Raw genomic sequence first — 14,419 nt, 5'->3', positions numbered from 1 at the left:
ACGACCAGTAGCTCTCGGAGTGCTAAAATAAGCACAGCCAGCAGTTCAGAAAAGACGCTTAACTCACAGGGTGTTTCAGTCAAACAGAGGAAATCCAATGCATGGGAAGAAAAGAAATCCTTCAGGATGAAGGTCTTATTCGCCACCGATCTGGCATTTATTAAACCCAACCTGAGGGGAGCTGGTTCGGAGACCTCCACGGCAGTGACATCCAGATCCACCGATCGAAGCATTTGATCATTGTGTACCCTCAGGTACCGGTAGTCCTCAACTACCTCCACGTCAGCCCCTCTGATGGTGACAGATAGGAGGAGGAGCATGCTTCCTAAAGTCCAGGTTCCTTTGTCTTTGTGATGTTAAGTTGTAAATGGTTTAGCTCCCACCACTCAACAAAGCTGTCCACCACACTCCTGTATTCCTCTTCCTGTCCATCCCTGATACAGCCCACAATGGCAGAGTCATCAGAGAATTTCTGCAGATGACATGACTGAGACTTGTACCTGAAGTCAGACATGTAGAGGGTGAAGAGGAAGGGTGATAGGACCGTCCCCTGTGGCGTCCCTGTGCTGGATGTTGTCCGAGTGGCAGCTCTTCAGACAGACATGCTGTGGTCGACTGGAACACACGTTTCTGTCTGAAGTGTTGGAGGTAGCTTTTAAGATATTACAGGATGACCCCCACCTCAGCAACAGGACCACTCTCAGCACCGACCAAGTGTGTTTGCTTTTAGAACTGTGTCTTAATTCCACCTATTTGACATACAAGGGTCAGTACTATATGGGTGTGCCATGGGTTCCCCAGTTTCACCCACTGTGGCCAACTTGTTCATGGAAGAAGTGGAAATCATCCACTGGAGCACAAACTGAGTGTCATCAGGACGCTACAACACAGAGCAAACACCTTCCCCACAGACACAGCAGCCAGGGAAGCAGAAGAACAGCACATCAAGGAGGCCCTGAGTTTTTGTCATTTGTCAAAGCTGAGAAGGCACACAAAGAAAGCTCCAGCTGATCCAGGAGAGATGGACAACTGCTGCCCAAGTAAAAACAGTTAGAGATCCTGTATGTGTCAGGAATATTGGAACAGTTGAGACACATTTTTTCTAAACACCATGTCCCTGTGGCTTTGAAACCTCAAAACACACTTTGCCAAAAGCGTGTCAGGGGACCCCAAGGATCGGGTCTCCTGACACAAACAGAGTTATATAGTGTAGACTGTTAAGTGCCAGGAGGATTGCCAGGATTTATACATCGGCGAAACGGATGGCACAACATAGAAGAGCTAACTCGTCAGGCCAGGACTCCTCAGTCTACCTCTACAGGCTGGTGGACACTCTTTCAATGATGAGGATGTAACATTCTGGACAGGGAGGAACGCTGGTTTGAGCAGAGAGTCAAGGAGGCCACTTATATGAAAAGGGAAAGACCATCTCTGAATCGAGGAGGGGGCCTAAGGGTACATCTGTCAACATCTTACAATGCTGTGATTGCAGCCATTCCCCAACTCTCTGTGAGTGTGACTCATGGCCTTTGATCAGTGATCAACGGTCTTTGATCAGTGCTTGTTGATCAATGGTAATGACAATTTGCAGATTAATGATCAGTGAACTCACCTCACGGCCCATTGTTCAATGTACTGTTTATAAGGTTGGGGAAACCTGCAGTCAGCTGAGACACTTGGGTGAGTGACCAAACATTTCTCCCACTGAAAACGCCATGTCCAGATGAACAGATTAAACTGTTTGGGATCTGCCACAACTGTTTTGGGGTGAGGGAAGGAACATAGGACTAAGAGAACTAGAGATTAATAATAACTAATGACTAAATGCAGAGAGCTGAATAAACATATGGTGAGTAAAAAGGGGTGAGAGAAGGAGAAAGACACAGGCCATCATAGGAATCCCCAACAGCCCACACTTATTGCAGCATAACTAAGGTAGGATTTAGGGTCACCTGATCCAGCACTAACTATATGCTTTATCAAAAGGAAATGTTTTAAGCCTGATCTTAAAAGTACAGAGGGTGTCTGTCTTCTGAAATCAAACTGGGAGTTGGTTTCACAGAAGAGGGGCCTGAAAACTGAAGACTCTGCCTCACCTTCTACTTTTAAATACTCTAGGAAAGAGTGAAGTACTCTATTGGGGTGATAAGGAACTATAAGGTCATTAAGATAGGATGGGGTGTGATTATTCAATACCTGGACTGCAAAAACTGGCCGTCTAACCAACTCTTACAATCTTATATCCAGCCAAAAAGTCTTTTTTTTTTTTTTTTTTTTTTTTTTTTTTTATGTGGATAAAGTCGTGCTGCTTTATTGAGAAAAACACATTAAACTGTGTAATTTGCAGAAGTCATCTGCCAGATCTTAAAGCCACATTTTTTTTTTTTGAAAATATTTTTATTGAAAAAAGAAAACAGTACTTGCAGTTACCGAAATACAATCAACCTTTCTTAATTTTCCTAAGTAAATTAACATATATATATATATATATATATATATATGAAAAAAACAACAAAAAAAAACAAAAAAACAAAACACAACGCCCCCCCCCCACCCCCCCCACCCCCCCAGTCCCAACCAGATCAACACAACCATCAAACATATTAGAGGAATATAACAGTAACAAAAGTAGATTTAAACAGGCAATACCTCTAGACTAGCAAAATAAGAGATAAAGGGTTGCCACTTGTGAAAAAATTTGGCTGTGCAACCTTTCAACGTATATTTAATTTTTTCAAGTTTTAAAAAAAACATGACATCTTTAAGCCACCGGGAAATAGTAGGATACTTAGCAGACTTCCAATGCAACAATATTAGACGTCTCGCTAATAGGGATGTGAAGGCTATAATATCCCTTTGTGTGGAATCAAGTGTAAGTGAGCGAGCAGGAATCCCAAACACAGCAATCAGAGGACAAGGATGAAGAGTTACCCCAAGAACAGTTGACATAATAGCAAAATACCTTGTCCAGAAACCTTGTAGCTCAGGGCACAGAAAAAACATGTGGCTAAGGTGACAAGGAGAACCATGGCATTTATCACATTTATTTTCCACTTCTGGATACAATTCAGAAAGTCTAGACTTAGAGAAATGCACCCTGTGTATGACCTTAAATTGAATAAGTCCAAGACGAGCACAGGAGGTGGAAGATCGTATCCTCGTTATAGCCCGTTCCCAAGACTCCTCATGTATTCGAAATCCCAGTTCTTCTTCCCATGTACGCTTAAGCTTAACATTAGAGTGGTTACTAAAAGACAGAATAGCATCATAGAGTTTCGAAATGGTTCCTCTGTGATGAGGAACAAATGATAATGTAGTTTCCCACTGCTGTTCTGGAGGTAAAGAGGGGAAATTTGGGAAACACTTGGCAACAAAATTTCGAATTTGAAAATAGCGAAACAAATGGGTAACAGGGAGATTGTAACGAGAAGACAAGTTGGGAAAACTATCGAAAACACCATCCACATATAAATGTTTGAACTGTTTTATACCCTTGTCACACCACACTGAAAATGTCGAGTCCAAAAGTGAAGGGGGAAACAAATGGTTGTCGCTTAGAGGACCCGAGGAAGACGGCATTACAAAATTAAAGTGACATCTAAACTGAAACCAGATTTTGAGTGTGTTAAGAACCACCTGATTATCAGTGTACAGAGAGGGTCTCACGGGTAAAGAGGAATAGAGCAAAGCCGGTAAAGAAGAGCCCTTACATGATGATAGCTCCAATTTACACCACGAGGAACCAGAAGATTTTAGCCAGTAGCAAAGTTTATGGATGTGAGCGGCCCAGTAATAGACTAAAAAATTAGGTAATGCAAGTCCTCCACTAAATCTGCATCGCTGCAGCAAAGTTTTAGAGACCCTAGGTGGCTTCCCTCCCCAAATGAAAGAACCAATAATCTTGTCCAGTGAAACAAAAAAATGTTTCGGCAAAAATAAGGGAATTGACTGAAATAAAAATAAAAATTTTGGTAAGATGTTCATTTTAACAACGTTAATCTTACCGATTAAAGAAAGGGGGAGATTACCCCATCTTTGAATATCAGATGTGACCCTAGATATAAGAGGAGACAAATTTGCTGATTTAAGGCCAGCTAGAGAGCGAGTCACGTTAATCCCTAAGTACTTAAACCCAGACGGACTGAGACGAAAGGGTAGATCGGACTGTTGAAGTTGACGTGCTGCCGTATTAACAGGAAAACACTCACTCTTCCCCAAATTCAATTTATAACCTGAAAACGAACTGAAGTTCTCCAGAATACTTAAAACAGCAGGGATGGAGCATGCGGGGTCAGTCATATATAATAACAAGTCATCCGCATACAATGATACTTTATGTGTAATTCCATTACGGATGATTCCCCTGAATACAGAAGAAGATCGCAATGTAATAGACAGAGGCTCGATGGCAATGGCAAAGAGTAAGGGAGACAAAGGGCAACCTTGACGACAACCACGACCCAGCGCAAAATAATCAGAGTAAACATCATTAGTATGAACACTGGCTTTAGGGGACGAATAAAGAAGCCGAATCCAGGAAATAAATTTATCACCAAAACCAAATTTCTCTAAAACTGCAAACAAGTACTCCCACTCCACCCTATCGAAAGCCTTTTCAGCATCTAAAGAAATCACAAGTTCAGGAAGTTCAGATAGACGCTTTGAGTAAATAACATTAAAGAGTGTACGGGTATTAAAAAACAATTGCCGTCCCTTTATAAAGCCATTCTGCTCTTCAGATATAATTCGAGGAAGCACATCCTCAAGGCGAGATGAAATTACTTTAGCCAATACCTTTGCATCGGCATTAAGCAGAGATAATGGCCTGTAGGAACCACAGGAGGTTGGGTCCTTGTCATTTTTGAGAAGGAGCGCTATGGTTGCTTGTGTGAAAGTAGGTGGTAATGAACCGGTTTCCAAGGATTCGTTAAACACAGACAAAAGCAATGGTGCCAATTTACCAATAAATGTTTTATAGAATTCAATTGGAAACCCATCCGGGCCCGGGGCTTTATTAGACTGCATAGCTGTAATAGCTTTTAATACTTCTTCAACAGATAATGGGGAGTCCAATTGCCCCGCATCATTAGCACCAATAACAGGCTTTGAAAGATTATGAAGAAATGCATTCATTTTAGCTTTATCCGTGGGAAATTCGGACCTGTACAACAAAGAGTAAAATGTTTTAAAGGTAGAATTAATTTCCAAGGGATCTGTAGTAATATTGTCATCAGAGTGTTTAATAATGGGGATCACACGCGAGGAGGCCTGACGTCGTAACTGATGTGCCAACAAGCGACTAGCCTTGTCACCATATTCGTAATATGAGCCACGACTGCGTAGTAATAAGTGCTCAGCCTCTTTGGTTGACATAAGATCAAATTCTGCTTGCAAATCAAGGCGCTGCTTCAGTAATTCTGGAGAAGGGTTCAGTGTATAACTTTGATCAAGGTTACTAATTGCAGCTATAAGTTCTTTAAGCCTGGCATTAATCTTTTTATTAGCACGGACAGAGTAAGAAATAGCTTGACCTCTCAGGTAGCATTTAAGAGTCTCCCATAGCAGAGAATATGAGACAGAATCATCCTGATTGAAGGACAAGAACTCCTCAATAGAGCCTGAAATAAATTCACAAAATTCTTTATCCGCCAGAAGGAGAGAGTTAAATCTCCAAAGTGGAGGGCTACGTTTATGGGTAGAAAGATGAACATCCAATAGCAGAGGAGAATGATCAGATATTACAATACCAGAATAGTCGGAAGAATTAACACATGAATTAAGAGTTCTGTCGATGAAAAAATAATCAATCCTGGAATAAGACTGGTGGACCTGAGAGAAGAATGAAAATTTTTTGATTGAAGGGTTGCGAAATCTCCATGGATCAACAAGATCATTCTGTTTCATAAAATCTGAGAATGTTTTAGACATAGATGATTGAGTCAAATTATGAGGACTAGATCGATCCAAAATTGGATCAAAAACACAATTCAGATCACCACCAAGGATAAGCAAATGTGTATTCAGAAAGGGGATGTTACTCAGCAATCTATTAGCGAATTCAGCATCATCAAAATTCGGGGCATATACATTTACCAACAAAACCTTTTTCTGCATTAGGGTACCAGCAACAATGATGTATCTACCGTTCCTATCAGCGACAACATTGGTCAAAGTGAATTGAACTTTCTTATTAATGAGAATGGCCACTCCTCTAGCCTTCGAATTAAAATTTGAGTGAAAGACCTGACCTACCCAAGGGCAATATAACCTATAATGATCCTTAATGCGAAGATGAGTCTCCTGTAAAAATGCTATGTCAGAATTTAGACGTTTCAAGTGAGTAAAAACCTTAGATCTCTTAACAGGGTTACCCATACCTCTGATATTCCAACTAATGAATCTAAGAGGCATACCTGACCCAGCAATGCTGGGGTCTATATTTCCATTAACCATTTACAAAAAGGAAGAGGAAAAAGACCAAACCAAAATGCCAGTGGCCATGAAGAGCCGAAATGGGACAGCCCCCCCCCAACCCAACCCTGAACACAAATACACCCCCAAGTCTCCACAGAACAGAACAAAGGAGACAGCAGTGTACCCCCAAAGTAGCAAAAATGATTCACCGAAGTGACTGGACTAATTGTTGTCTAAATAAAAATAAAAGCGAGAGAGGGAAAAATAACCTCTCACCAACTTCTCTACAGTATAACAGTGTGCGCGTAACAGTAAACATGTTTTTTTTAAAAAGGGAAAAAATAAAAAGGAAACCAACCAACCAAAAAAAGATCTCACAGTACAAAATATGACTTCCTCAGAAGGAGAACTTTCCAACAAATCACCGAAAGTGCATAAAATTTAAAAAAACAAAAAACAAAAACAACATACATAAATAGATAAACAATTAAAACAAAAACAACCAAACAAAAAATAAATAAATAAAAATTTAACAGAAACGAAAAACAACTCAGTCCTATGCAAATCAATGCAGCAAGCTTGGAGAAGATTGTGCCGGACTGGTCCGAAGTTCAAGAGTATATTATATGATCCAGTTTCAATAAATAACAATGAAAATAAAAGGAACCAGCACACCAACAGTACAATAACCAGCACAATGGCCTAAGAAAACAATGCACAGGTGGCGTTAAACCTAAGGAGAGCGTGAACCCTTAGCACGCTGAGGAGCTAACGAAGCTCACCCAGAAATCAAAGTTTTGACATAATCACTGGCCTCCTCTGCCGAAACAAAGTCCTTCTCGACACCCTTATATGTGATGCGGAGTCGCGCTGGATGAAGCAGGCCATACCGAACACCGTCAATGCCACGGAGTTGCTGCCTGACCGTGTTGAATGCAGCACGAGCCCGTGCCACCCTGGCGGTGTAGTCGGGGAAGACTGAGATGGTCCGATCTCCAACTTTAATCTGTCGGCGTTCTCTAGCACGTCGTAAAATGTCGACACAGTCAGTGTGGTAATGAAACCTGCATACAATGGCTCGTGGACGGTCGCCAGGCTTAGGTGCAGGTTGGAGGGTCCTGTGCGAACGATCCAAAAGCGGCTCCTTCCCCAGATCAAATGCTTCTTTTAGCAAGGAAGCTACGGCGGCAGTGGTGCACGTGTCAGGGCCCTCCGGTACTCCCACTATCCTAACATTGTTTCGCCGCGATCTGGACTCCAAATCTTCACACTTACTTTCCAGCTTGGCTACATGAGCTGTGAGACCCTTGATAGTGTTTTTCATCTCAGCTATATCATCAGAGCAGACAGTAAGTGCGTGCTCCATCTCCTTCACCGTACCTTTTAGCTCAGACATGGTAGCGTCATTTGCAGCTTTATCGATCGCCAGCTGCGTCTTCACCGCCTGCAGGTCGAACTTAATGGTAGACAAAGCATCACCCAGAGCATCCTGAAGTTCCTTTTTAAAGATGTCGGCGATATCTTTCCTCAGCGAAGCCAGCAACTCGACCTTGAGAGCCTCAATATCAGGATTAGCTTGACATGTGGGAGGCTTTGCAGGAGACGACGGCTCACTCGAGGGTGTGGTCGCGGTTTGCAAACTAGGCCTCAGTTGTGTCTGAATAGTACTGCGGGTTTTAACATTTTTTGCTGCCATTTTACGCCGGCCCGAGTAAAACTTCTCAACAAGACAATCCACAAACCAAAACAGGACTGAAAATACGGCCAAAACGCGCGAATAAATAACAATTTAATCGAAATCGGCGGGAGCTCCCAGACTCGCGTCCTACTCCATCAAAGCTCAACCGGAAGTCCCAAAAAGTCTTTTTGATCTTGTTTGTAAAGTGATATACCAAGCAAGAGCAGGAAGTATAAGATTATGAATCTTGTTTTGGGATCTTTTATTTCTTACTTAGTTTCTAACTCCTAAAATTGGTTACTTTAAATACATACTAGCAGGGCTCTAGAGTGCGACCAATTTGGTCGCAAATGCGACCAAATTTTTCAGTGGTGCGACTAAAAAAAAATATTTGGTTGCACCTGTGCGACCAACTGTTCGGGTAGCAAAAAAAAAAAAAAAATCTGCAACCTTCCCTGTGGTCAACAACAGACACACATTTTGCCCCTATCGTGGACTAAACCAATCAGAGATAGTAAGGGGCGGGACCTCTCTGATTGGCCTTGGTCCAGTTGAAAGTGCAGGTGGAAGTGGGAGGTGAGTAGCTTGAATAAAGCGATATCAATTCATTAAATCCTGAATCGACTTTTAAATATAACTGTGTTTTGCCAGAAACGCCAGATTCTCAGATTAAAGCTCACAAAACCATTTCAACAACAACCAAACAGCAAATGAGAGCAGGTACACGGACTCCACACAAAGACGTAAACACAGAACGGACCGACGCATCAGAATCAGCTTTGTCTTTCTCGGCTTTCTCACCCGACGGCCCGTAGACGGACACGCTGTCGGAGCTTAGCGAATCCGATGCGTCCGGTCCGCGCTGTGTTTACGTCTTTTTGTGCTGATTCTGAGCTGCAGGTTTTGTCTCTCCAACCAAAATCCACCAAGCCAGCAGCAAAAGAAGCAGAAAACTGCGCTTCACATTTGATCAACGTCGTCATGAATTTTGCTGTTTTGCTTCCACGACTATTAAAATCACATCCATGCACAGCTCTCTCTCTCTCTCTCTCTGTACTTCAAGAACAGTTTCCCGTCTCCAATCTCTGTTTTCTGTATTATTCATTCGCTTATTACCCACCAGTCTACCGTTGTTTATAGCGCTTTCGGCTGCTGTCTTTTTCTTTTCTTTTTCTTTTTTTCACTTAAATGACCTTAAATGATTTCGACTGTGTAATTATTGTTGGGGATTTTAACATCCATGTGGACAACCCTCAGGACAAAGGGACTAAAGACCTGAGTAACACTCTGGGGAACTTTGGGCTGACTCAGCATGTAACAGAGGCCACACATAACAGAGGACACACTCTTGACCTACTGATCTCCAAAGGCCTGAGCATTTCAAAGGTTACTGTGTCTGATGTGGGCCTGTCTGATCATTACTGTGTTTTCTTTGAAAGTAAAATCTCAGCCCACACAAATATATCAACAACAGTGATCACAAAACGGTGTATAACTGAAGACAGTAGTGAGATCTTTAACCAGGTCTTCCCATTAACACCTGACCTGTCCAAAGGTTCAGTCAATGAGCTCGTCAATAGCTTCAATGCTAACATGTTAAATGTAATGGACACTATTGCTCCCATTAAGGTGAAGGTTATCTCTGGAAGGAAAAAGTCTCCATGGAGAAACTCCACACTGGTGAAAAATGAAAAAAGAGAGTGTAGGAAAGCTGAGCGCAGATGGAGAAAAACAAACCTCCAGGTTCATTATGACATCTATAAAGAGAAACTTCACAATTATAATTTACAACTGAGGAGTGCAAGGAGGTCCTACTTCTCTGACATCATCACTAAAAACAGCCATAATGCTCGGGTCTTATTTTCTACAGTTGACAGGCTAACAAACCCTCCTGTGCCAGTGGCAGCTGAACTTCATTCGACCATGGCCTGCAATGACTTTGCCAAATTCTTCACAGAAATGTACTGTGTCCATGTACTGTGTCCACTGAAAAACTGTTTAAACACTATGAAACAGTTTCACCCGATTAACAGCAAAGACCTGAAGGACATCTTAGGTCAGCTGAACTCCTCCTCCTGCTGTTTAGATGTCCTGCCAACAAGTTTTTCAAAAGGGTCTCAAAGACTTTAGAGTCAGACCTGTTACAGATCGTCAACTTTTCTTTAATGTCAGGTGTGTTTCCAGAATCACTAAAAACTGCTGTAATTAAACCTATACTGAAAAAGGACAATCTTGACAAGACACAAATGAACAACTACAGGCCGATCTCAAATCTCCCATTTTTAAGTAAGATCATTGAAAAAGCAGTTTCTCAACAGCTCAGTTACTTCTTAAAACAGAATAACTGCTACGATGCCTTCCAGTCAGGTTTTAGACAGAACCACAGCACTGAAACCGCTCTGACCAAAGTGTTTAATGACATATGTCTGAATACAGACAGTGGAAAAATGTCAGTCCTAGTTTTACTGGATCTCAGTGCAGCATTTGATACAGTCGACCACAACATATTACTCAAACGACTGGAGAACTGGACAGGTCTTTCAGGAACTGTACTAAACTGGTTCAAAACATACTTAGAAAACAGGAAATACTTTGTATCAATAGGTAACTTCACATCTGAGCAGACAAGTATCACATGTGGAGTTCCCCAAGGTTCCATCTTGGGACCCCTTCTGTTTAACATCTACATGCTCCCACTGGCACAGATTATAAAGAACAACAAAATAAACTATCATAGCTATGCAGATGACACACAAATATATATCACAATGTCACCAGGAGCCCGAGGCCCTGTACAGGCTCTTGGTAAATGCATTGAGGAAATTAATGACTGGTTGTGCCACAATTTTCTCCAGCTAAACAAAACAAAACTGAGGTAATAGTCTTTGGCGCCAAAGAAAAACGATTACAGGTCACCAGAGAACTTCAATCTATACATCTAAAAACCACAAACCAGGCGAGAAATTTGGGTGTAGTGATGGATGCAGACCTAAACTTAGAAAAACACATTAAGACAATAACAAAGTCAGCTTACTATCACCTCAAGAATATATCAAGGATAAAAGATCTGATGTCTCAACAGGACCTGGAAAAACTAGTCCATGCATTCATCTTTAGTAGGCTTGATTACTGTAACAGCATCTTTACAGGTCTACCTAAAAAATCAGTCAGACATCTACAGCTCATTCAGAACTCTGCTGCTCGAGTCCTCACTAAGACCAAAAAAGTGGACCCCATCAGTCCAGCTCTGAGGTCTTTACACTGGCTGCCTGTCCGTCAGAGGATAGACTTTAAAGTTCTGATGCTGGCCTATAAAGCTCTGAATGGTTTAGGACCAAAATACATCAATGACCTCCTGACCCAGTATGAACCTTCCAGATCCCTCAGGTCATCTGGATCTGGTCTTATATCAGTTCCCAGAGTCAGAACCAGACACGGAGAAGCTGCATTCAGCTTTTATGCTCCTTATATCTGGAACAAACTCCCAGAAAGCCTCAGATCAGCTGAAACACTCGGTTTATTTAAATCCAGGTTGAAGACTCACCTGTTCTCAGCTGCATTTGAATAAAGCACCAAATCCACACTTTTAAGCTTAAATTTCAAAACTAACCTTTTAACTACTAATTTTATCTGTTTTGATTTTATATACTGTTTTGTTTGTTTGTTTGTTAATTAGTTAGTTTGTTTGTTTGCTTGTTTTAATCAATTTTAAATCATGCTTTTTATTTGTTTTTGTTTCTAACGTCTCTGTAAAGCACTTTGAATCACCTTGTTGTTGAATTGTGCTATACAAATAAACTTGCCTTGCCTTGCCTCGGACAAGAAAGCCTATTTTTTCTGTTGTTCAATACTGAAGAAATTTAAACTTTATATGCAGAACATTGTAGAATATTTTTAAGGTTATCTGCTATAAAAAGCCAGACCAGGAAAATCTCCTTCATGTTTTTCTGTTTTATTCTCAGTTACTTTCACACAAAGGCATCTGCTGTGATGTTCACAATTCTGATGAAGTCAGTACTGATAAATGATCAGAATTATAATATTTCTGACTGTCTGAGGCTAAGTTGAATCGAATCGGGACTTTGAAAACCGGAATCGAATGGATTATAGAAATCAGTGATGATACCCAGCCCTAGTGAGCAGCCTAGGCACGACAGAAGTAGATGTAGCTGTAATAGGAAAAGAACTATTGCTAACTTTTCTGTTTACTAGAAGGTTTTAAAATTTCTGTACTTTTAGGTGACAGGAGACATGTGGCCTGGTCAAAACACAGAGAGCTGCACTCTAAAAGATCTTTAAACATAGTAAACATACCTTGTGTGCCACAGACTGCTCCCAAACACGAGGGGACAAGTAATACCTCTAAAACACTTAAGTTGGCTTTATTAAACATTAGATCTCTAGCTGGGAAAACATTTTTAATTAATGATTTAATCACTGAGCACAGCCTTGATTTTATGTTTTTAACTGAAACTTGGTTGGACCAAAGTAACAGTGGAGCTGTTCTCATCGAGACGACCCCTCCTAACTACAGTTTTATCAGTGAGGTCAGGGTGAGCAGGAGAGGAGGAGGGGTTGCTGTCTTATTTAATGAATCATTTCAATGTAAGCAGCTATCTCCTGGAAGTTTTCAGGGTGAGCAGGAGAGGAGGCTCTTGGTAAATGCATTGAGGAAATCAATGACTGGTTGTGCCACAATTTTCTCCAACTAAACAAAAACAAAACTGAGGTAATAGTCTTTGGCGCCAAAGAAAAACGATTACAGGTCACCAGAGAACTTCAATCTATACATCTAAAAACCACAAACCAGGCGAGAAATTTGGGTGTAGTGATGGATGCAGACCTAAACTTAGAAAAACACATTAAGACAATAACAAAGTCAGCTTACTATTACCTCAAGAATATTTCAAGGATAAAAGATCTGATGTCTCAACAGGACCTGGAAAAACTAGTCCATGCATTCATCTTTAGTAGGCTTGATTACTGTAACAGCATCTTTACAGGTCTACCTAAAAAATCAGTCAGACAACTACAGCTCATTCAGAACTCTGCTGCTCGAGTCCTCACTAAGACCAAAAAAGTGGACCACATCAGTCCAGCTCTGAGGTCTTTACACTGGCTGCCTGTCCGTCAGAGGATAGACTTTAAAGTTCTGATGCTGGCCTATAAAGCTCTGAATGGTTTAGGACCAAAATACATCAATGACCTCCTGACCCAGTATGAACCATCCAGATCCCTCAGGTCATCTGGATCCGGTCTTTTATCAGTTCCCAGAGTCAGAACCAGACACGGAGAAGCTGCATTCAGCTTTTATGCTCCTTATATCTGGAACAAACTCCCAGAAAGCCTCAGATCAGCTGAAACACTCAGTTTATTTAAATCCAGGTTGAAGACTCACCTGTTCTCAGCTGCATTTGAATAAAGCACCAAATCCACACTTTAAGCTTAAATTTCAAAACTTACATTTAACTACTGATTTTATCTGTTTTGATTTTATAAGATAAGATAAGATAAGATAAGATAAGATAAGATAAGATAAGATAACCTTTATTAGTCCCACACGTGGGAAATTTGTTTTGTCACAGCAGGAAGTGGACAGTGCAAAAGTTATGATGCAAAAATTAGAATACAATAAGAATAAATACAGTACACAGCTGTACAGAATAGAATAAAATAATATACTATATACAGTAGAATAAAATAGAATAAAAATATACAATAAGATAAAAATAGAATACGAATACTATATACAACTGAGTAAAAATACAATGATGCCAGAAAGGATTATTGCACTTAGTATTATTGCACATGTATGGATGTGTGTGCTTGATCAGTTAAAGTCTTTATTATGGAGTCTGACAGCAGTGGGGAGGAAAGACCTGTGAAATCTCTCCGTCCCACACCGTGGGTGCCGCAGTCTCCCACTGAAGGAGCTGCTCAGTGCTGTCACAGTCTGCTGCATGGGATGGGAGACGTTGTCCAACAGGGATGACAGCTTAGCCGCCATTCTCCTGTCACTCACCACCTCCACTGGGTCCAGTGGAGGTGGTACTGTTGTTTGTTTGTTTGTTTGTTTGTTAATTAGTTAGTTCGTTTATTTGCTTGTTTTAATCAATTTTAAATCATGCTTTTTATTTGTTCTTGTTTCTAATGTCTCTGTAAAGCACTTTGAATCACCTTGTTGTTGAATTGTGCTATACAAATAAACTTGCCTTGCCTTGCCTTATGTTAAGGCCTGATCCTTCTGAAATTCATAGCCAGTGCTCTGACACGGTTTCATCAATCTTTGAATGCTGAAAAAGAACAGTGTATCCAGAAAAACACATT

The sequence above is a fragment of the Mchenga conophoros genome, linkage group LG1 (assembly GCF_057382185.1).
Source record: "Mchenga conophoros isolate Kocher_MC1m ecotype Shallow Benthic linkage group LG1, M_conophoros_male_GT1.1, whole genome shotgun sequence".
Classification (NCBI taxonomy): Eukaryota; Metazoa; Chordata; class Actinopteri; order Cichliformes; family Cichlidae; genus Mchenga; species Mchenga conophoros.
The sequence above is the reverse complement of the archived record's forward strand: the minus strand, read 5'-3'. Positions refer to the sequence as shown.